The sequence below is a fragment of the Clarias gariepinus genome, chromosome 8 (genome assembly GCF_024256425.1).
Source record: "Clarias gariepinus isolate MV-2021 ecotype Netherlands chromosome 8, CGAR_prim_01v2, whole genome shotgun sequence".
Taxonomy (NCBI): domain Eukaryota; kingdom Metazoa; phylum Chordata; class Actinopteri; order Siluriformes; family Clariidae; genus Clarias; species Clarias gariepinus.
In genome coordinates this window covers 15702578-15727102 of record NC_071107.1, presented here as the reverse complement: position 1 = coordinate 15727102, position 24525 = coordinate 15702578, and the positions used below count along the sequence as shown (strand labels likewise).

The window sequence follows — 24525 nt, the reverse complement described above, 5'->3', positions numbered from 1 at the left end:
GAGTAGAAAGAGAGTTTATGAATAAAGGCTTGACTTGCGTTTTTTGCAGGCAACAAATAGGACATGTCCTTCAACTTCCTTCAAGCTGCTAAACTGCCAGACTCAGGTCCCAGCTTTATCAAAATGACCAGCCTTCAAAGAGTTAACATTGAAACAGCCCAACGCACACAAATATATTGCTGCCTACAAACCAGCAACACACACACACACACACACCCATAATGTCATACCCAACTTGTGACAGGCACCAGATCTCTGTTACACAAACCAAAGAAAAGTTACATCTGTTGTCAATTAAGCTTTAGTGATGTGTTAAGTATGAAGCTGAAATTTTAACTGTAATAGCCTATTCGAGGATAACTTACGGCCATCATGCTGCCACTGATTGATTTTTGATATATTAATCCTAACTTTCTTAAACAGACACTCGCAACAATAGCTGATGCAAGAAAAGAAATACAAGAATCATCAGTTCATTGCCTGTAATCCTAAGCAGAAATCTCAGCCCACATCTGCACCTGCCAGCCAGGCATCCCATAGAGCTCTAGAAAGGAGTGCACAGAGCTATCTTAGGTTAGATATAAATAACCCGTGAAAATGGATAGAAGGGTTTGAGATCATAGCTCCCCCTAAATAAATTAAGCCATTCTCCTTTGCTCTGGGGTAGTGAAATGATAAGGATCCAGATCTGTATGTTGATTGTATGACCTAGGGAGCTTCTGACTCTAGCTATTCTAATCTTAAGCAAGCTATGCTATACTTTTCCTCTGTCAATTTGAGACGAGACAAAGAGAGAGAAACATAAATGAAAATGAGTGATTTATAGACTCTCTATGGTGCTCCAACACAGTACTCATAAGGTATTCAATAAAGACAGATGTTCTGAGTGACTGAAAAAGGACAGATTAAAACCGATTGGACTTGACTAACATCTGTCTTAGATGGACAAACTTATGTTGCAATAGGCTACATCTATAGTAAGGCTTGCAATATATTTAAACACACTGATGAAACCTTGATGCAACATGCTTAAAGATCAGCCTACATTATTGTGTCCCTTACCTAGACATTGCAAATCCTTTAATTCATTAAAACATCCACTCCTCTAACACTTCTAAGATTTTGTAAGTCTGAAGGGATTTGCGCTTATAGCTGATGGCAATGTCAGAACTGGAAAATCCCCTACTGCAAAAAGGATTATCAATTAATGAAGCTACATTACTGTAGCTCCATTTATTATACAGACAAACATAATAATTAAAGTTGCACAATATAGTTTATTGCAGAATGTCCCTTGGGTATTTTATTCCTTATCTCTTCTTATATGATTACTTTAAATAACTTTTATTTAGACAATTACTAATATGCAGCATATTGCAAAAGATATGGGGACACCTGATTATAACATAGCCATGTGGGTCTTCTCTATACCGCTAAAAACACACAACTGTCCAGAATGTTTTTCTATGTTCTCGGATTAATATTTCTCTTTTCTGGACTTAAGAGGCTTAAACATTCCACACTGTTTCAAGAGTGCTTGGTAAAATGTCAACATGCAAAAGTCCAAGTGAGGTTCAGTATGACATGATTTTGCCAAGGTTGGTGCAGAAGAACGCCATTGATAAATGCAGATGCTTGTCCTCAACCTTAACAAACACCATTGGAACAGTTTATCGCAACACACACGTGGTCACAATGTTACAATAATATGTACATGCACGACGGATGTTGACTATGTGAGTGACGCACACGCACTGAGGCTGAACATGGGAGACAATTACCCATAATCCTGCAGGGCGCGCGTAAGAATGACCATTGGCTCAGTTGTGATCAAGTGATTGTCTCATCTCAGTTTTTCATCATTTGAATTTCATGCAGTTAAGGTAACCTCTCCAATTAACCTCCACATCTTTGTTATTTACCGTCCTCCTGGCTCTCTAGGAAACTTTCTAGATAAAATGGACATGCTTCTAGGTCTTTTTCCTTCTGCTAACACTCCTATCACTGTTCTAGGAGATTTCAACCTTCCATCTGACAAACTCCAATCCTTTTTCCTTCTCCCTCACCTTAACTCCTTCTCTTTAACTCTAAACAGCTGCCCTCCCACACACAAGGCAGGGAATTCTCTCGACCTCGTTTTTGCCGCCCTTCCCCAGTCACAGATATCACTACTATTCCTCTTCATTAATCTGATCATTACCTGGTATCCTTCATCATAACCCTTCCTATTCTATGTAAACCTAACCACCAAAATATATTTTACCCGCAGAAACCTTCACTCTGTCTCCCCTTCCTCTGTGTCTTCATGCACCCTAGCATTCCTCCCAGACCCAGACTCCTTCTCCTCTCTACCACTGAAGACTGCGACTGAAACTTTCCTCTCCTCTCTCTCCTCATCCATACATCTCATTTGCCCGCTGTCATCTAAACCAAGGAAGATGTCTTGTCCTGCTCCTTGGCTATCTGATGTACTGCGCAACAACAGGAGAGAATTAAGAACTGCAGAGAAATCGCAGCTTGATGCAGATCTCGTCTGTTACCAGACTCTTCTCTCCAAATTCTCATGTGATGTGACTTCTGCCAAAACTGCCTTCTACAGGGAAAAGCTGGAAGCCTCTGCACATAATCCTGGAAAACACCACAACATCTTCTTCTCACTACTCAACCCACTGACTACTCCTGCCCCTTCCTTTCTGACTGCTGACGATTTTGCCACATTCTATGATGGGAAAATTGCAGCAATCCGTCAGTCCTTAGCTCCCAACCAACCCCCGACAGCAGAACCTCAGGACCTTCCCTTCCCTCCCTTAAAAGAATTCTCCAACCTGTCATCTGATGAGATTCAGCAGATCATCTTGTCATCTAACCGCACCATCTGTTCAGTAGACTCAATCCCTTCCACAAGCTCCAGGCCATCTTACGAGACCTCCTTCTCTTCACCACAACCATCATCAACCATTCCATATCATCTGGTCATGTTTCTGCTGCTTTTAAGAAGGCAAGGGTTATTCCCATCCTCAAGGAACCCTGCCTGGACCCATCAAAAGTTAACAACTATCGCCTGGTATCACTTCTCTCTTTTCTTTCCAAAATTCTTAAAAGGACTGTTTATAACCAAATGTGTCTTTATCTCTCACAGAACAACCTTAATGATCTCAACCAATCTGGAATTAAAGTGGCACATTCCATAGAGACTGCCCTTCTGTCAGTCACTGAGAAGCTCCTTGCTGCTAGATCTGATTTACTGTCAGCTGCATTTGACCTGGTGAACCACAAGATTCTATTATCTATACAAGCCTTGGAATTTGTGGAACAAAATCCCTCTTTTCTTTCCTCTGACACCCGGTTTCCACCCGGATCTCAGCATATCTGACAGACATCTCATCCTGGATGGCAGCTCATCAGCTAAGGCTCAATCTGAGTAAAACCGAACTGTTGTTCTTCCCTTGTGGCTCATCCCCAAGTCAAGACCTTGTGATATCCCTGGACGACAACCAAATCACTCCTTTAGCCACCACCCACAATCTTGGGGTAACTGTGGACAATCATCTGTCATTTTCCCCACACATCACTAACCTTACTCGCTCTTGTAGATTTTTATCTTTACAATATCAGAAGAATTCGCCCATTTCTTTCTTCACAGGCTACTGTTCAGTCCCTTGTTACAGTATTTCAAGACTGGACTACTGCAACTCACTCCTGGCAGGCCTGTCTCTGTCCTCTGCAACTGATCCAGAATGTAGCAGCACATCTTGTTTTTAACCTTCCCAAGTTCTTCCACACCACCCCACTCCTCCGCTCCCTGCACTGGCTTCCTATAGCTGCCCGCATTAAATTCAAAATGCTGATGCTTGCCTACAAAGCTACAAATGGCCCAGCACCCACGTACCTCTCTGCTCTAATCACACCACACACTGCACCACGTTCCCTCCGATCCTCCAGCACTGCTCGCCTCATCCCACCATCTCTCAGGGATCGAGGGTGGCATTCATCCAGGCTCTTTCATCTAGAGAGTTTGACTATCTTTAAACGACGACTTAAGGCGTATTTGTTTCTCCAATACTTGAACTAATGGCACCTAGTTATTAACTTAGTTAACCCAGTGTGTATCCAGTGATGTACCTTTAAAGCATTTTTTGTAAGTCGTTTTGGATAAGAGCATCTGCCAAATGCCTAAATGTAAATGTAAGTGATGCTCGGCAGACTAAGTGCATGTGTACTACTGGTATGTCAAGTCCTTGCTCGTTTATCAAGTTAAAAGTCATTAAAAAATTTTGCTCGTTTTGCAAAAGACCACGTTTCTCGCAATCCAAGGTTCCACAGTAAGCTTGACCTCAGTGTCCAACCTCACCACTCCTATTGTGGTTGAATAAGCCCATTTTTTTTATAGCCACAGTCCAAAATCCAAAGAAAAGCGTGGAAGTGTATAACCTAGTGTACACAAAGGATAGGGTTTAGGTTTAACCAAATGGCAGAACTCAATCTCTGAGAGTAATAGAGTAGATGAAAGGACATTTTTTACTTCTACAATTGTCTTTTTAAATTCTTGCTTTGCTAATGATAAACCATTACCTCTAAATGCAGTATCTTCTGCCCTGTGTCTTTACTTTCAGACCTTTCAATGTAAGCAACACAATTAACTGTTCAGATTGCAAAGATTAAAAACACAATGTTACCAAACCCTCTTACTCTATACACTGTATTTGAAAAGAAGCTTATCATTCATTGCATGTGATGCAATTTTTAACTTTTATTGCCCACGCACTATCACTATTACAGTACATGACAGCTATCCAATCTGGGAACATGATGACACAATCCTCCTCAATGACATACAAAGCTACACACTACATGTTTTGAGAATGTCAGTCATGTCCCTGGGTAAGCGTGCTAACTGCACTTGTAATTATACAAGAGATTTCATACTCTTGCGAATGGCTAGTCTTGTTCCGAATTAGTTGGGAGAGAGAGTGGAATGGCATTTATCCTACCTAGAAAGCAAATCTAATTATGCTCTCTGGGACTCTCTGGGAGTGCCACAGATGACTACGGCATCTTCAGGATTTTAACCAGCATTCTACCAAAAAAAAGAGATAAACACTTTTTTGACAGAAGTTTGATGTTTTTGTGAAAAAAACAAACAAACAAATAAAACATTTGACCTGTTTGATGTTCTTTTTGGCTGTACCTTTTTCAATATATTGTGTTCATTACAACATAAAACCACATTGGAGAGAAAATATTGCAGTGCAGTCAAATTACAGAATTCCACTGACCAGGACAACACCGTTCATTGAAATGAAACCTTTTAAAAAAAATTAGATAATAAATAAAGCCACACATTTGCTACATTACAATAAAGATAAAACAAAATGACCATTGCTCTGGTAATACCATGAATGGATAAAGTTGGGAAAATGCAGTAACTAGAGAAATAGCTTAGTAAAGACCTTGTTCTTCATATTCCTTTTTTTCAAATGTCATATCAGTGACTGCTATTATATTATGATTTTGTCTCTCCTGCTTTGACAAATAAAACCAAATCAGACTTATTATTATCAGCATACCTTATGATCGCATCACCTCCTTTACACATTTAACATTAAAACACATGTCCTAATTAATGTGTGTATGGTTTTGTCCTTCTCAACTGGGGTGACACATTATAATTCAACTCTTTGACTGCTTGAGAATAACCTTTTATGAACTTTAAATAATGTTAGACATAAGTGTGGATACAGACATTGAAATACAAGCAGACACATGCGCAGATGTTCTATGTCTGTCTGGGAAAAGATTTTTAACTCCAGTAGTAACAAATGATAATGCTGCAAAGGAGACCATTTGGGGTTTGGCTGGATGGCATTAGTAGTGTGCACGCACACGGACACATCCAGTGAATGTTTCTATCTCAAACAGTTTGCATTCTAATAAGAGTTGGCTTGGAGGAGACAGGGGGACTTTTGTAAATACCTGAAAGCAAAACAAAGGTAGAAAAGCATGCCATAATGTGAACATATTGATATCACATGAATAAACCTTTCAGTTTATCTACAGTACTCTTGCAGATGAGAGAGTGCTCTGGCCACCCTGAGCGGTCAAACAATTTCAGAAAGTGACTGCCAGGTCCCACTAATACCGAGTGAGGATTCTCAAATGTGGGATGTTGTGAAGCATTACCACATCATGTGATCTATGCTGAGCCTGAGTAAACAACATTATTAAGTTCTTATCCTTGTTCTTAGAGGATCAGTAGTGCCATCCTTGTTCCTAGAGCATCAATAATTTACGTGTTTCTTAAAATTCTGGAATGTAGAAAATAAAGGACATGCATATGCTGATAGTTGATTCAGGCCACCAGAGTCACTCTGGCGTATGTGAACAACCAGACATTATAGAAAATCTTTCTTTCTTTCTCACTTTTTCCTTTTCTTCTTCCGAGTGGGGTTAATTTCGCAATCACAAGGTGTCAGCATTTCTATTGCTTATCTGCCAAGGAAGTCTCATGGAAATCTCACTGAAAAAGAATTACACTTGCAGTCGTCCACTCAGGTATATAACAGGGGTAAGTGATATGGGCCAAAGTTATATATATTTCTGTATTTTCAGACTTTGAAGAGTTTTCAAAAGCATTCCTATTAACAAGTTTAACAAAGTGTTCTAAGGAGGAAGACTGTTTTCCTACACCAAGTGCTCAAAATGATAACTTTCAGGTCATTATGCATAGACGTGAAATGGCCTCAATATGTATTTTTTTTCTCTTTATGAACAGTCCAGAGTTCCGTAGGGTGAATGAAGCTTGATACATGCTTTCCTTTGGGGCAGAAGTCTTTTGAGGATGTTAAAGCTTTGCGGCACAAAGTATAACACTCTTTCTACTGCAGTTGATGTGCAGAAAAATATTTAACGCATCACATTTCCATAGTGAGTTCTTGACTTACATAATTCATAATTCATAAACATAATTCTATAAGTTGACACCATATTAAACAAGGCAGCACAAATCATAGACACCCAGTTTACGTAAAGATACAAAGGAAGAATGGGGGGCGGAGCTTGACAAAAAGTGTTCGTCAGTGGCTTCATGACTGAAACAAGTTATGTAACACAATATGTGATTATAACAATATGATCAGTATGGTCTCAACTTATATATCATTTAAAATATACAGTGTCTGCATATCTGGAATAGTTGATATACTGCCCAGCCCTACTTTATATCCAAGGTGACGTACATAACCTCAAATCCAGTATGCATCTACTTTTAATAACTTCAACTTAACTTTTAATTTCTTCATCTTCATGAGGTTACTTGTCAATGGGCCTTTAACAAGGGTACAGATATTACTCAAACTTTAAGGGTTTGTAGGAAACATATTTTGAAAATGTAAACAATTTAAATCAAAAACAGCTAATATAACATTCTTCACTGACAATACTGGCCCAACACTGAACATTGATATGAAGTGCTAGTGTCATGTCAGAATGTTGGCATGGCACAGGCTACATTCCTGTAACAAGCATTTTTACTCAATTCATTTAAACAAACTTTTAGAGACAAAAAATGCAGTGAAAGAGCCAAAACCTGCATCTAATGAAGAATACTTAAGAGTCATTTCCCTAAGAGCCAAGAAAGAAATCCAGTTTTGCCAACATCTGGCACCCGAGTCAACACTAAGACTGTGAGGAAATATGAGGATGATTTTGTGTGTAAACAGCTGATATTTTGGTGAAAAAAACTGCAGCACATGAATGCTAGGAGCTAGCAATACGGCATACATATTATAAAACTTGACAATGCCTTTATGAAACATTCACTCACTCACTCATCTTCTATACCACTTTATCCTGTATTCAGGGTCGCGGGGACCTGGAGCCTATCCCAGGAAACCTAGGGCACAAGGCAGGGTACACCATGGACATGGTGCCAATCCATTGCAGGGAACACACACATACACACACTACGGGCAATTTGGGAACGCCAGTTAGCCTAACTTGCATACCTTTGGACTGTGGGAGAAAACCGGAGTACCCGGAGGAAACCCACTAAGCACAGAGAGAACATGCAAACTCCATGCACCTAGAGACGGGAATCAAGCCTGGCCGGGAATCGAACCAGGACCCTGGAGGTGCAAGGCGACAATGCTAACCACTACACCACCAGGCCGCCTTTATGAAACACAATAGGGAGAAAAAAGAGATATAAAATACATTTTAAATTAGTATTGAAATGTACAACCGCATGTTTCTTCATATATTCAGTTGTTTATTTCACTGACTAACAGAAAAGCATGGCTACCTGGCATAGAGTCTGCTTATTTTTTCTGGGAAACGTTGGTTTTCTCTTTCAAAATTGCCTACAGTGTATGATTGGGTGTGTGAGTGTATATGCTTATACCCTGTGATGGATTGGCATGATCCAGGGTGTACCCCACCTTGTGCTTAGGGATAGGCTCCAGGCCCGCTGTGACCCTACAGAGGAAAAGGTATATACTGTACATAATCCATCCATCTAAAATCCTCTGTAGTCCAACTACGGACCCTGAATGTCAATGCTAATTAACATTGTATTTATTCCCATCTTACAACTGTGGTATGCACAACTACTGGGGAGCTGAATCCAAGATTCTGGCTTGCCAAAGGCACTAGGATGTCAGAAGAACCTGCGAAGAGGCTTCTTTAAATACATGTGACTAAAGTAAATGAATACTCTAAACACTGTATAAGCATTACTTTAAGACTATTTTCATAAGTACCAGTCAATCACATAATTCCCCACATGATTCTAGTTAATGAAGGCCTCGGTCTGAGAAGAATCAGTTAAGAAGTTGAATCAGCTGTGTTTAAAGATGTATAGTGTTACGAATGCTATGACTAAAGAGTTTAACATGGTGGCCAGTATGGCAGTATAATAGTTAGCTATGCGGTCTCACACTTCCTGGTTCGGGGGTTTCGACTTCCACCTCGAGTCTGTGTGCATGGAGTTTGCATGCTTTAATTGTGCTTTGTGGGTTTCCTCTGGGTACTCCAGTTTCCTCCCACAGCCCAAAGATATGTAGGGTAGGCTAATTGGCGTTCCAAACTTTCCCGTTGTGTGTGTGTGTGTGTGTGTGTGTGTGTGTGTGTGTGTGTGTGTGTGTGTGTGTATGGACTATAAGTGGAAACTGGAATACCCAGAGGAAAAACACAAAGCATTCCACCACACTTGTAACAATCTTCCCCTTTCCCATAACTTAATGGACAAGATCTTAAAAAAAAAAATCAGGCACTTTTCAACCATTTCCTTATGTTTTATGTTATTTTTCCTCTTTTCCTGTCTTTAAAAGTTAATTGTTGAAATGATTGAGGAACTAATGGTAAATTTTTTTTTTGCTAAGGTGCCAAGGTAGCAAGAAATAAACAGGAAGGCACTGGACTACAGCTCTCATTAGTCCCACTTCTCACATGCTGGTAATCGTGTGCACATGTTTTAAGTTTTGTTCCTTACCTCCTGAATGCCCCTGATTCTTGTTCAGTCATGTATGCATTCAAGTTCTGCTTTATCTGATTTTATTGGTCATGCATCTAAGTAGTAATAATGATATTAGTATATAATTTGTACTACAGTTCCTGTTCATAGTTCTAATACTGATATTGTTTAGTATGTATGTTGTATGCTGTGATTATGCAAGGGATGTCTGCACCTGTATCCTCGCCTCCTCTAATTCCTGACACCATGGCACAAACACAGGGGCATTAAAGACTGCTAATTAATGACATGATCCACACCCTCACCATGCTACTCTTTCCGGCAATCTGCCTCCTCAGCTTCTGCTCCGACACTGTACCCAATTAATCCTGGATTCAATTAATCCTGTTCGTCACATCACAGTTCAGCCCACTCCAAGAACCAACTTATTCGGAAATGATCAGTTACACTACTTGCATATGATCACTTTGTTAAAGCCTTGCATTTTTCAGGGTTTTTAATAACATGAATTTACAAGTGCAAAGAAACCAGCAAGGCACAGTCTGGAAAGCAGAAGGAAAAGTTAACACTGGAATAGAGTAACAACACTGTATTGTTGACACTACATTACATCTCATCTCATCTCATCTTCTATACCGCTTTATCCTGTATTCAGGGTCGCGGGGACCTGGAGCCTATCCCAGGAGGCTTAGGGCACGAGGCAGGGTACACCCTGGACAGGGTGCCAACCCATCGCAGACATTACATCTCATACATCAAAAATTTAATCTATTGAAAGGCATATGATATCCAAAGCCACACAGAGGTGCAAGGCGACAGTGCTAATCAATACACCGCTGTGCCACTTAAAATTGACTACTACATTGAATTTAAAATGAAACACACAAGATAGGGACAAAGTCAAGACGTTCAGCTTTAATTCTAGAAGTTCGACAAATGTGTGGCATTAACCATTAAAAATTACAGCTACTTTCATACCATGTTAGGGGGCTAATACATAATGGAAAAAATGGCTGACAAGCAGTTGCAGGGCCAGGTGTGGCATGTTCAAGTTAAAATTTAAAATATAGCTGCAAGCAACTGTGAGCGGGCCTAAGCACCCTGCGCCATCGCCACCCGGGCATTCCAGAAAGACAATGTGAATTCAATGGGTGTGATGTCACTCAATATGACATCCCACAGAAAGTTATTAACCACTTTTTAGCATAAGTTTAAGGCATCGTCACAGCTGACCTTTTTGAGATACCAAAAACCCTTCTGTAACTCACACAGGCCCAGTTTGGTGGCGATCGTATTAAATTCCTGCAGGTGGGATTTGATTTTGCATGCATATGTGCAATATGAGCAAAATCTCGTGTGAGGGCCCCGACCCCCAAAAAGCCCCAAATAGTAATTTTTTTTTTTAATCCTTAGGAAAACAAGAGGGCTGATGTCATACTTGGGCCCTATTTAACCTTTTTTATTTGTCACATACTGTATACAACCAGATACAGTATGATATGCAGGGAAATACTTGCATGACTGGTTCGTGACATTGAAAAGTAAAAAAAAATTAAGAACTGTATAAATAAACTGTATTATGTACAGTATGTGGAATGTGCAATGTGCAGACAGCAGCAGTACAGGATGGTCATGGAGTGTGAAATGAAATGATGAGCAGCAGTGATACTGTCCATCTTTAAAGTGCAGTAGTGCAATAGTATGTAAATATGTAGTATGTGGTATTTAGTATTTGTATATAAAGATAACCCAAAATGTGCAACATATATGTTTACTATATATGTTACTCCATGTCTAAGCATGGAGATAAATGAGGTGGTTCCGAGTGTTACATTTACATTTGATTGCTGCAAAAAAAAGGAATTAACTGTCAAGCTCAGCAACAGCAAAAGGCCTGAAAGACCATGAAAGACAACTGAGGTGGATAAGTGCAGAATTCTGTCCATGATAAAGTAGAACCCTCCCACAACATCTAGCCAAGTCAAGAACACTCTTGTCACAGAAGGTTTGTCATTGTCAAAGTCTACAGTCAAGAGCTGGATTTATGCAGTAAACACAGAGATGCCTCACAACAAGGGGCAAACCACTAGTAACACTCAAGAACAGAAGTCAGATTAGACTTTGCCAGATTTTTTGGATTAATAAAACCAAAATTAACTTGTACCAAAACGATGGGAAATGATAAGTAAAGTATAGGAAATGAAAGAAACGGCTCATGATCCAAAACACATCACGTCATCTATCAAACATGGTGGAGGCAGGGGACAAAGGAACTGGGCTACTGATGTTTATTGATGGACCTGACTGCTGATAAAAGTTGAAGGTTGAATTCTGAAGTGTATGGGGCTATACTCCCTAGACAGATTCATCCAAATGCTACAAAACCGATAGGACACTGCTTCATATTGCAGATGGATAACGACCCAAAAAATACAGTGAAGGCAAAGAAACGGGAAATTCTTCACTAGCCAAGTCAGTCACCTGCTCTTCACCACATAGAGCATGCTTTTCACCTACTGAAGACAAGACTGAAGGCATAAAGACCAATCAAGTAGCAGCTAAAGGCAGCTTAAGTAACGACCTGGCAAAGCATCTTAAGCAAGGAAACCTAACATTTGTTCATGTCCACAGGTTCCTGACTTCAGTCAGTCATTGACTGCAAAATGTTTTTAATTCTAAAAAATTCTTACATTACTTATAACCTCCCTAAATGTGTGTGTATAAAAATGGCTGTAATTGCTTAATTGTTAATGCCACACTTTCAATTCAATGTAGTGATGTACAGACACCAAACCTTATTTCCATCCAAAATGTATGGACCTAACTGAATGCTAGTCCATGTGTATGACTACACAATCTTCCAAATGTTATATAATTCAGACTGCTGTACATAATTCATCTGTACGCCATTGAAATATCTGAAGTTTTCCTATTTTTTTAGGAACAGTGCATAGCCAAAGTGCTTTAATCTACATGTCACTAAATAGCGAACAGATGCCAGTGTGTGTTTGTCTGGAGAAGGAACAGAGGAGGTGGATGTTAAAGGGGCAGGATGTGAGATTAAATATGTGCAGTGGCTTTTGTTTCCTGAGCCTGCTGTTGGTGCTAATGATAAACTACAATGTAGTGTTAGGATGTAGTGACACTGCAACTAAGGAAGCAATTAGTGTCATTAATTCATGTTACTAATGTACATACAGTATTATATATGCATACATACATATTTATATATGCATCTATAATACACATACAAACATACACGCATATATAACACGTACTCTCATAATATTATATTGTGGGTTGTTGTCAGAAAGGTCTAAATTCTTCGAGGAATAGCATAGATCTTGATCCATATTAACATAAATGATGTAGATCACGTAGTTGTTGCAGATTTGTCAGCTGCACATCCATGATACAAATGGGTAATGTTACACCTCATCCTAAACATGCTCTATTGGATTGAGATCGGGTGATTGTGGAGTACAGTGAACTCATTGGCACGTTCAAGAAAGCAGTTTGAGATTATTTTAGATCGTGACACTGTGTATCATCATGCTGGGAGTAGCTATCAGAAGATGGCTGTAGTCATAGACACTGTAGTCATATAGGGCCAAAATGTGCCCAGAAAATATCTCCTATACCATTACACCACCACCACAGTCTGAACCTTTGCTACAAGGCGGGGTGTATCCATGCTTTCAAATTTTTTACCCCAAATATCGACCCTACTATCCAAATGTTGCCGCAAAAGTCAATCCTCAGACCAGGCATGTTTTTAGCCGCCTATTGTCCAATTTTGGTGATCCCATGGGAACTGTAGCCTCAGTTACCTGTTGTCAGCTAACAGGAGGTTCACCCGGTATGGTCTCCTGCTGTAGCCCATCAGCCTTAAGGTTCCAGGGATGGCTGTGCATTAAAATCTCAGCTGATCAGCAGTTTTGGAAATATATGCTGCCATAAATACATAAATAAATACAATAAATAATCTGCATGGATTCTAATTTACTAAAATGTTTCTGTGCCGTTTATATACCGTACGTTGACGATTATTTGGTTAAAGAAACCTGACATATAAATAAACCATGCCAAAGACAAAGGACTCATTAAAGATGCATAGACAGCCTCTTTTTTTATTTTATTATTGGCTTATATTTATTATAACAGTGCAAGTTTCTGTAGTTCCCATCCAATCCTGGCTTAATTTACTGGATGATGTGTAAAAAGTTTTGGGGTCGATGCCCAATACTCTTACACATTTTTTAAAGATTTGTTTGTCTGAACAGAAAACATTCTACCCGAGGACAGGTACTGCATATGATATTTGCTGTTTCTAATTGTTAATAGCAACAACAATCAGATGTTCAGGTAGGAAATGGAAAGTCCATATAATAAAATACAAAGACCTGATCTTTCCGACTTGCCACGCTTTTAAGTAGACTGTGTGCCCCTTTAAATGTCCACCTTTTCCTGCTTCTGACAACACTTACCAACATGCACATATGGTTGCAGTTAGTTTTTTTTTTTTTACCATGAGTGTTTAAAAACAACTGGGTGGCACATTATCGAATGCAGAAATCATGGGTCTTATGGGAGGGAAGGAAAAAGAGAGTCCGCAGGTAGTCGCGAATTTGTGCCGTTATTCTACTATATATATATATATATATATATATATATATATATATATATATATATATATATATAAACTCATATTTGTGCTGTAATTACAGTGTCTAAATATAAGGCAAGTAAATATGGCAGACTTCAGTCAAGGTATAATAAAAATCTTTGTCAGACTTTAACAGAGAGAAAGTCTCATAACATATTCAAACAATGTCTGTAATACAAAGAGACAGCAGACTCTTTAAACAGAGAGGATGTAATATATCTGCAGGAAGAAAGAAAGTGCTACAGGCTTATTATCCTTTATGCACATGTTTGGTGTGTGTGTGTGTGTGTGTGTGTGGGTGTGGGTGTGTGGGTGTGTGATAGAGAGGGAGAGGGAATTACTCTCAGTGAACTGTGTAACCTAGGGTAAATGAGTCCAGTAGATGCCAGAGGGATCCTAACACACACCCCAACACCAGCCATGCTCTCACACTACACTCTGCAAGGCCAAGAACTGGAGAGGGAGGAATACAGAGGGGCATATGAAAGGGGGATCAGGTGAGGGAAAAGTGAGCCAACGTGTTATTTAACTATTGTTTTTACAGCAGTAATCATCCGTAAATTTCCTTGTGCGTGTGCGTGTGTGTGTACAGCACTGCGTCATCAGAGAAACATTGTTCAGTCAGTGTAAAATGCAGTGGCAGGAAAATGAGCCCTCCGCATGTGGGAGTAAAGCACTTAATTAAATCTTCCCAACATTCCATTTGTGGGTGAGTGTCAAATCTTTTATTTCATGCAGGAATGGTCTCAACTAACAGCCTCTTTACTAATCAAATAACGTTTATCTCCCACATTCAGTTCAAATGAGTCACGCAAAAATATCACATTAATTAAAGGCATTTCATAATTTTTTTTTAAGTGAGGCCGTCGAGCTCACAGCACAGCAGTCGATTTCGCGTCTGAATCAGAAATCAGAAATGAGTAATGACTTCCTCAATCACTGATCAAATGCACTCTGCACACACCCACACACACACACGCACAAAGTGTGTATCTCTCGTCAAGCCTAAAATAAAACTCTGTGTTTTAGAGACGTCTTCCTGCTCTCCAAGGACTGAGTCCCGCTCTCTGAAGATGTCATATTCCTGGAAACACGACTATTTCCGCCAGCTTATGCGGCAGTGAATAATAAATCATGCAGTGAAGAGATCAGGTCAGGTCCGCACGGAGAGTGAGAACCGGAGAAAGGGACAGAGAGAGAGGGAGGGAAAGAGAGACACTTGTAGAGAGGAGGAAGAAGAGGAGTTAGTGGGACAGAACTGTCATTTTAAAGGCTGCAGTCTGCCGGTGGGACTGCAGAAAGGGTACATGGTAATACTGGCATTTAATCAGGCTGCTGCTGGACGTGGTGAGAAAAAGCAGCAGCACCAGCCTAAGCCTCTAGGAACCAGATTTCTGGGGCAGTGAGAGAGAGTGAGAGCACTTTATAATCACCCCATCATTACAGCGTCCTTTTGATCTAGCGAGGAGAGTCTTTGGTTAAACCACTGAACTGCATTTAGCTGGAGACGGGCATACACGCACTCAAACTCATTAAAAGCGATTAAGTCGTCACCTCCCAATGCAAATGAGAGTTAAGCATGCTGACGTGAAGCCTTTCGCCTTGGGAGCTCAAGGCTTTTGAGAACAGGTAAGCTTTTCCATTGGAACTACACAAATACAAACATCTTCACAATGGGAGCCATGTGCTGCATGTTCGTGTGCTTTGTATCCCATCTTTTGTATCCCATTCCATTCCCATTTACTGGGTTATACATTGTGGGAACATTTAACAACATAGCCTCTCTCTCCCACACACACATACACACACACACAAACTGAAAGATTAGAGGAATTCTAAATGTGGACATCTGAATAATTCATTGGCTGAGCCCATTGCTAAGCTAATGCTTTTTCTGCCTCTGCATACAGAGAATCACATACAGCACCATGCAGCCTGAATGTGTACACACACACATACACACACACACATGCAAGCCTGCCTGTGTGGCACTGCCCCACAGGTATGGTGCTCAAACCTCCACCTTGTCCATTCAGTCTACCCTACAGTGCATTGGGAAGTTCGGGCCCGCAATGTGACTGAGACTGTGTGTTTAATTGCAAACACATTTATTGAGATGGAATGCTCGTAAAGAGGAGGGTCTGTGCCAACGCACTAAAGAAAGTGAGGGAATGGGAACGGAAAAACAGGCCGTTGCGTAAGGTGTTGTTTTGAGCTGTGACCAGCCTGGAGAGAGACTGATGGATCTAATCTGACATGAGTGAGTGCAGCAGCATGAGGACAGACTCCAAAGAATCAACGCATAAATAAAATAAGCACAACAGACAGGTCAAATGGGATACAGAAACCTCCTTATGGCGTCATTTTCCTTCCTTTGTCTCTCTCTCTCTCTCTCACCCGCTCTCTTTCTTTCTCTCAGACTGTGCACGTTGTGTGTTCCTCATGACTCATCAGAGGTGTTTTATTGACTTTTCAAGCTCTCTGGACCCCAGAGACTCACGAGAGGAAAGAAGAAAGCAAACACAGAAAGGCAGACAGGACAGACAAAGTGAAACAGTGTATGTGTGTACGGTAGGACTGAATGAATGAGTAACATCATTAGACGGCCTTCACAGCATCGCAGGTCTGGAGGACTGTAGGTTTCCCTGATGCTTATAACTCACTGACAGCGTTAAGCAACTAAAAAGATGCTCAATACTTATATCTGGTTCGATTACTTTTTAAAACAACAAGTATTTAATTAATTTATTTCAAAATAGGTAAGTGAGCTTTAGTTAGAGTTGAGCAGTATGGCAAAAACAAGATCCTATTTAAATACGCTTTGAGTATCGATGGGCAAAAGTAACACTTTCCTATTGAAATAAAAATTCCAAAAATTTTAAACCATGGTTAACATAACTTAATTATCAAAAGTAACTTTCTGATATCAAATGTACATAAGTATTGTGAGCGAAAGTAAAAAAAAGTGAGCATTTATTATTTTAATTATGAATTTATTGTCCTTCCTCCCTATTACAGCATAATATATAATGGTTTCGACACCTTCTTAAGCATCACATTTGGAATAAGTTGCAGGGGGAAAAAAAAAAATCAGTGATGTAGTGAAAAATCTGCAAATCTGCCAGATATCTGAACATCTGAATAACTAACTATCTAAGTTAGATAACAATCAACAGTGTGGCTGAATTAAATCAATATAGTGGTACTAAAATTGTAAAAGCGCTTTGTCTTGGCATACGAAACATTCGGCATACAAATGACAGAACTGTGCCGAACCAAAATCTGGATAAATTGCGCATATGTCCGGGAGCCGCTTAAAACATTTTTGCATCAGTAAAAAAAAAAAAAAAAAAAAAATTAATTATATATATACACACATATATACACTACCGTTCAAAAGTTTTAGAACACTTTTTAACTCCATGATGGTTCTTGATTTTTATTTCTTTCTACATTGTAAAGAAATGCTGAAGGCGTCCAAAAAATGCATTAATCTCCTTTGAACAGTTGATATTAAGTTATTTCTGCTACTTATGCTCTGTAAAGACTTCATAACGCCTCTAATCTGAGGTGCTGTTAATTGGTCATTTTTCAGGCTGATAACTCTAAATGAACTTCTCGTCTGCAGCAGAGGTAGGTTTTGGTCTCGCCCTCCTGGGATGGCCTTCATGAGAGCCAGTTCCATTATGGTGCTTGACGGATTTTGCAAATGCACTTGACAATACTGTTCTTGCAAGAACTATTACAGAAAGGCTGACCTCTGTGTCCTAAAATAACAACTGTTGTTTTTGTTGTTGTTATGTAATTACCTAATCCCATATGTGTTAGTTTATAGTTTTGAAATTCCCTGTATTGTTGTAGAATGTAGAAAATAAATCACTTAACAAAAACAAAGAAATTTGCAAGTGACCCCAAACTTTTGAACGGTAGTATATATATAAAAGGGAGCCACTTTCAGTTTCGTTCTTTAAAGCAGCAGGTGCCAGGAGGAATCATAAATTAAGGATAAAGGATAAAGTGAGGCTAAAGGTCTATTTCTTTCTTATTTCATATATAACTTTATTCACATGTCTTTTCCAAATGTTTTAATTGGTTTTATATTTAAATTTAACATATTTAATATATTTATATTCATATTTCTTATGGAAAAATGCGTTTCACAATACAAATTTTTGCCTTTAGGCATAGGGTTATGATCCTCCAGTACTGATTTATTTCGTAGGTACCACTGTATTAATACAAATTACCTTGATGTGCTTTTTCAGACTAAACGAGGAATTTTTGTATTAATGATTTTTGTAATATATTGTATAAATTTCAGTGACTTCAGTGACCGGAGGCATAAGAGGCACTTCAATCTGGTAGGAAGGCCCTTTTAATCCAATACACCTAACTATTTCATGGTATGCCACAGGTATGTATCACAGGTATGTTATCTTAATTCACTTCTGTAGTCAGGGTGGTCATGGCCTGTTACCGGAGTTGTAAAATGTGCAACAGATTCTTTTATGATGTTATCAGTCAATGTTGATTTCACTGTGACAACAACACAATACCTCTGTGCTTGGCAGTTGGTAACAGACAGGCAATAGACAGACAATTCTTTTTAAAGGGGTCATACAGCACTACATGCACTATTTTAAGCTGTTTGGACTGAACTGTGTGTTAGGAGAGTGCGTACACAACCACTCTACGATGATAAAGAGCCGCCCAGTGGTTTTCTTTTCGTTTATTACAGTAACATCCCCCTTCTGAAATCAGGCCAATCACAAATGCCTGTCGATGTGACGCCACACCGACAGAGGACGCTCCTACACAAGTTGATTGACACTGGTGTTTTAGCAAAGACCCGCCCCAAGTGAGAAGAAGCTGTCGGCCATTGTTTTTCGCCGCTGGAGCAAAATGTTGCCTAAGCGAGTGTTGTGTACAGTAGTTGGGTGTAATAGCGAACACAGCAGTCGTCATTCACTACCTAGGGTTAGTGACCTAGGGTACCTACCTAGGGTTAGGTATCTGAGCCACTGAGGACGCAGTGGCTGAATTTAGTTTTTGAAGCTAACGTCCCCGCCGATTTACCTAAATGCATTCATGTTTGCGATAATCATTTTTCACCAGACTGCTTTATAAACGCGGGTCAATATAAAGAAGGTTTTACTAGGAAGCTGTTCCTAAAAAATGGATCTGTACTAACGCTTCGTGTTTCTGCTTCATCTTCAACAGGCTCGGTGAGTGTAATTCGTTTTACTATGACTCTTTGCAGATCGCCTTTTCTAATAATCACGATGAATGCGGAGTGTAAGTTAACTTATACTCTCATACAACATGGTTATGGCTTCTTCTCTGTGTACATCCGACTCTATATAATCCCTAATCGCCCGTTTATAATAAACAATGCATTAAGGTGATTGTCTAGTTGCAAACTGTGTACGTAGTCGGAAAACTATATTATGCTTACCTTTGTAACGTTAGATGGTTTATAACGATGTCTGTTGAAGATTAAGAAGTCATGTAAACACATCAGTAAACACATAGCGTCCGTATCTCTCTCAGTAAGCTTCTCCGCTTTATGTTGTTGTTGCTCGCGGCAGCGCAACAGCCCGTTAATTCATGCCCATGCAGTGATGAGAGACAAATCGAGTCGATGCATGTCCATTCTTTTAATTTCTGCGTTGTCAGGCGATATTACAAACTTCCGCGTAGGTTCCGTACTTAAATCAAACCAAAAACGACTGAAGAAAACAGGCTCGGGCTCCATATTCCATAGTTTTCCAGTTTGGACTGCATTACCCACAAAGCACTGCGTTGTGGGCAATGCTTTGTGGGTAATGCAGTCCAAAGCATTGCCCGCACTGGACTACACTTCCATGGCTATACCCTACGTGTCACGCCCCACATAGGGGGCGGGCTCAGCAGAGGTCATGAGCATTTAAATTAGCATGTACTGAAACAGGTTGCTAAGAACAGAGCTAGTTTTTACCAGGTAAAAGTAGTGTTTTTTTTACACAATCCTTTTGAATTTTTAATTAATGTATAATACAAACTTTTCATTAGGACCCTAAAGATCATATTAACATTTAATGAAAAATATGATGTGTAGGACCTTTAAGTACAGCAACAAAATATTCGTAGTTAGTTACATTGCACCATTGCTAACATGACATCATTGTCATTACGTAGACATGGGTGTAATGCCGTGCCATTTTCTCATATGTGCTCAAATTATTTATATCTATAAGAGAGCCAGTCAAAAACATTTTTATTATTGTTAAGAAAAAATAATGTAATGAAAACGAACGTCGGTCGTGAGCTCAGTTCTTTTCTACATATCCTCCACCTTAGGCAACACCCTTCTCCAAAGGATGGATGAATTGGTGGAGACCGTCTTTGAAGAAGCCTTCTTTTTGGCTCTTAGGAAAAAAAATCCACTTTGAAATTTACCTCGTCATCATTAAACGCCCATCACAAAGTGGTTTCTTCAAGTGATGGAAGAAGAAGAAGTTACTGGTGCGAGGTTGGGGGAGGAGGCAGATGAGGCAAAATTTCATACTCCAAGTCGCCCTAATTTTCACTGTTTTATGTTGTCATGAAGAAGGCACAATAATTTTTTTTTAATTTTCATTTCTCTTTTCATTTCTCAAATTTTTCAGGTGCGCCATTTTAGTTTTGACCCTCTAGCGGAATTGTGTGGAACTATACGGCAGGATTTTTTTTAACTAAAAGTAATGTTAATGATTGTACTAATTTCCGGCGAAATTACAATAATAATTAAATAATTTGATCAAATATTTTTAGTTTTCTTCATAAGATAATAAAAATCATATGACTGCCCCCCATATATGTATTTAGAATTAAACTAGAAGTGGGTGTAGTCTAAACCACAAAGTTTTTTTTTCTGTTTCTGAGAAAAGCAAACCCTACTGCTGTGACCTCAAAAACACAAAAAAAATCCCCACAGGGCTGCTGGGAATAGTCTTTTTTCGTGCTGCGGAATTCTAATAATGATCCACACCTCTAGTCTTAACCAGAAACCCTGTAAAGCTATCTGGTTAGGCTTCTTAAAAAATAAAAATCAACCATTTTTGTATTTGTTTTGAATGTTTTATCTGTTCAACTGAAAAACTGTATTCATAATTATTAATTTCCCTACCTTGTACAGGGTTGCGAGTAACTTGGTCTGTGAGTGTTTAAGCAAAAAAAGTATACAAAAAATGTAATAAATTTAAACTTGATAAAGAGGCGAGGTTTTGCACTATGAGAAACACTGTGTCTGCTAAGCGTCACGCGATCACAACTGAGTCAATGGTTCTGTATCTCACATTGCGGGTCTTCCATTCTCGGACTTATTGCTTGTGCGTCACTTGTATATAGTCAACATCCATGCATGCATATGCTGTTTACTAAAGCAGCGCGTAAAGCATCTTTTAAATTTTGTGTCCGCAACAATGAAATGTCTGCGAAATCCTCAAAAGGAGGTGATAGCAAGTGTCATTAGATAGGTTCCTTGTTAAAGTCACACAAAAGTATCTAGTGAGCTAGACAGCAGTGATTACATTAGTGTGTGTGTGAATGTCGTCCTACACAATTTTCTTTTTGTATTGGGGTTACATATTTTACGATTTCTCTACTTTTCTAAAACATGCTGGTAAGTGAACTAATAGTGAAACTAAGGATCTTTTATTATTAGGATGACATATTTAGTATCACTTTAATTGCCCCCCCCCCACACACACTTCAGTGCCGTTTAGCAGTGAAATTAGCAGTGTTGCTCCAAAGCCAACTACACTAGCGTATCAACCCACTTTGCTACAGCAGCTGGTGTTCCGTTATGCACTGTTATGATGTCACATTGTAAATAGCATGTTTTGGTACAAAGGTATTCCCACCTAATGTCAACTCCACATGAACTGTACACAAGACCTACTACAACTGACTCTTCCTGGATTATTATAAATAAATAAAAAAATAAATAAAAGCAATCCCCAGTGATGTGTGCTCTTATTCACGCCTGTGTTCCTTATTCATAAATCCGTTAATTTCCCTCTTGACTGTGTGCCTAGTGGCAAGCACTGAAAAGTGTGTATTATCGCTGGTGGCAACATACCCGTTTCCACACATGTTAAGAGCCTTGGTGTTATTCTGGACAACACTCTCTCCTTTACAGCTCATAAACAATGTGTCCAGGATAGCCTTTTTCCATCTGTGAAAAATTTCCAGATTACGCACTGATCTAAAACAGGATGGTAAAAGAAGTTCTCCTTAGTGCTCTGGTCACATTTCACATTGATTACTGTAACATCTGGAGTTCACAAAAAATTCCTCCATCGATATCAACTGATCCAGAACCCTGCAGCTCGAATTAAATCACATACCGAATCCACTGTACATGTCTTAACTCTGCTTATTGACCTTCACTGGCTCCTTGTCTCAGCGGACAGACTATCAAATATTACTTCTAACATTCTAAGCCCTTTGCAATCTCACCCCGCCTTTTGCAGAGATCTCCTCCAGCCTTAACCACCCTCCAGCTTCCACGTCGCACTATATCTATTATTATTACAACTTTCGATAGAACAACAAGCTAACTATTTAAAATATATAAATACATATTGTAAGTGGCTTTTAGTCTAAAGTTTTAGAGAATGTTCAAAATGTTTCAGAATGCATTGGAAGTTAAAGTAAATATGCTGTGTATCATTAATATTTAACAATAAGAAAAAGGGCAAATAAAATGATTGCTAGAAATATATTAATGTCCAATCAGTTGCTTGCTATATGTGAAATTAGGCATGATGTTCTCAGAAAAGAATCAAGTGATTATATTCATCACAAATATTAATATTATGACATTGCCAAAAATGTGGGATAGGCGGGATACTTTTATATTTCCATATAGATCTAGGAACAGCTATAAAGACTATACAACTGCAATTTCTGCTCTGTATACATATGACATTTCTCACTCACACAATCAAAGTCACTTATTTACTCACTCAGTGCACCACCTATCACAATCTTCACAGTTTGCTGCCCACAATCTTTTAGCTCAATATTCTCTTGTACATTGTTTCATATTACAGATGTTTAGTACATATTCCCCACTAATATATACTGAGCTACCTCACTGTACAAGCAGTGCATCTCTAAAAATGTAAATATTATTTTTTGTAATCTAATTCAAAAGGTAAAACTCAAATGATCGATCATCTGTGGGATGCGCCAGACAAACAAGTCCAATCCACAGAGGGCCAAGCCGGCAACCCATATCACCAAAACATCAGCTGCCAAAAACCAGGTGCCAGACGCCACAGCACATCCACAGAGGTCTTGTGGAGCCATGCCACAACAGCACAAGTGGAACCTACACAAAGTTTTACATTCTGAATTAAACAATTATATTTAAAAAATCCTCAATATTCAAATATATTGCTGATGCACTCAGATTTTTTGCCAATTATATCACTTTTTTTCATTTTAGACATATATAAATCATAAATATACCTCACTGGATGTATATACAGTACTGTATACCCCCATTCACCATTTTTTTATTTGCTTTGTACTATTTAATTTGATGCAGTATATATGTAAAAAAAAAACTAATAAATGTAGCAACCTCTCGTTTTGTGGGCCAAAACATGGAAGAAAAGTTAATAGTAAAAGAATTTCCAATGACTGCACTGTATAGTTCCCTTGGCGAAGAACTCTTATGTTGCTTTCTGCACCTATATGCTCCTGTAGCACACACACAATTCTACTTCAGGCACAGGAATATTTATGCTTTTCTCATTTTTTGTTATAATGAACTATGCATTTCCCCTGCACTCACTGAACAGTTGTACTCTAACACTAATGATGTATATGTAATAATTCATTAAGCTACTAAGCATCATTAAGTATTAACACCATGGTGTTTAGTTATAAACAGTACAGAACATTGTAAACCACAAAGGGAAAAATGAGAGGCCCTCATGGGATACACACAACAGTGTAATGACAGGAACAGCAAGAACATGTACGAGACAGATACAGACACACAAACACACACACATACACAATATGGACACTAATGGCTCCATGACAGAAACCACTACCAGTGTAAAAGCAGGAAAAATACACTATCCAGGGAGGCCTGGCAACATTATGCAGAAAGTGTTAATAATTGACTAGTGTACTCATCCTTGAATTGCGCATATAGAGTCCAGCTTACAGCTGCTACAGCTATGGTGGCTTGGAACATGAGCCCTGAACTGAGACGTAAAGAGATTACAGTGCTCCACAGCCTGCTACCCCTGAAGCACGCTCAGTCAAGCAATGAACAAAACACTCAGTAGGACTTGGTCCATATTGCTGGATGGCAGCTGACACTATTTAACTTACAGCTCTGTTTGCA

The 24525-nt window shown here is 39.1% G+C and overlaps 1 protein-coding gene across 3 annotated transcripts in view; it reads right to left on the bottom strand.

Moving 5' to 3' along the window:
- slc24a3 (solute carrier family 24 member 3) overlaps positions 1-24525 on the bottom strand; it is a 94536-nt gene that overhangs the window by 30381 nt on the left and 39630 nt on the right. The window lies entirely within an intron of this gene.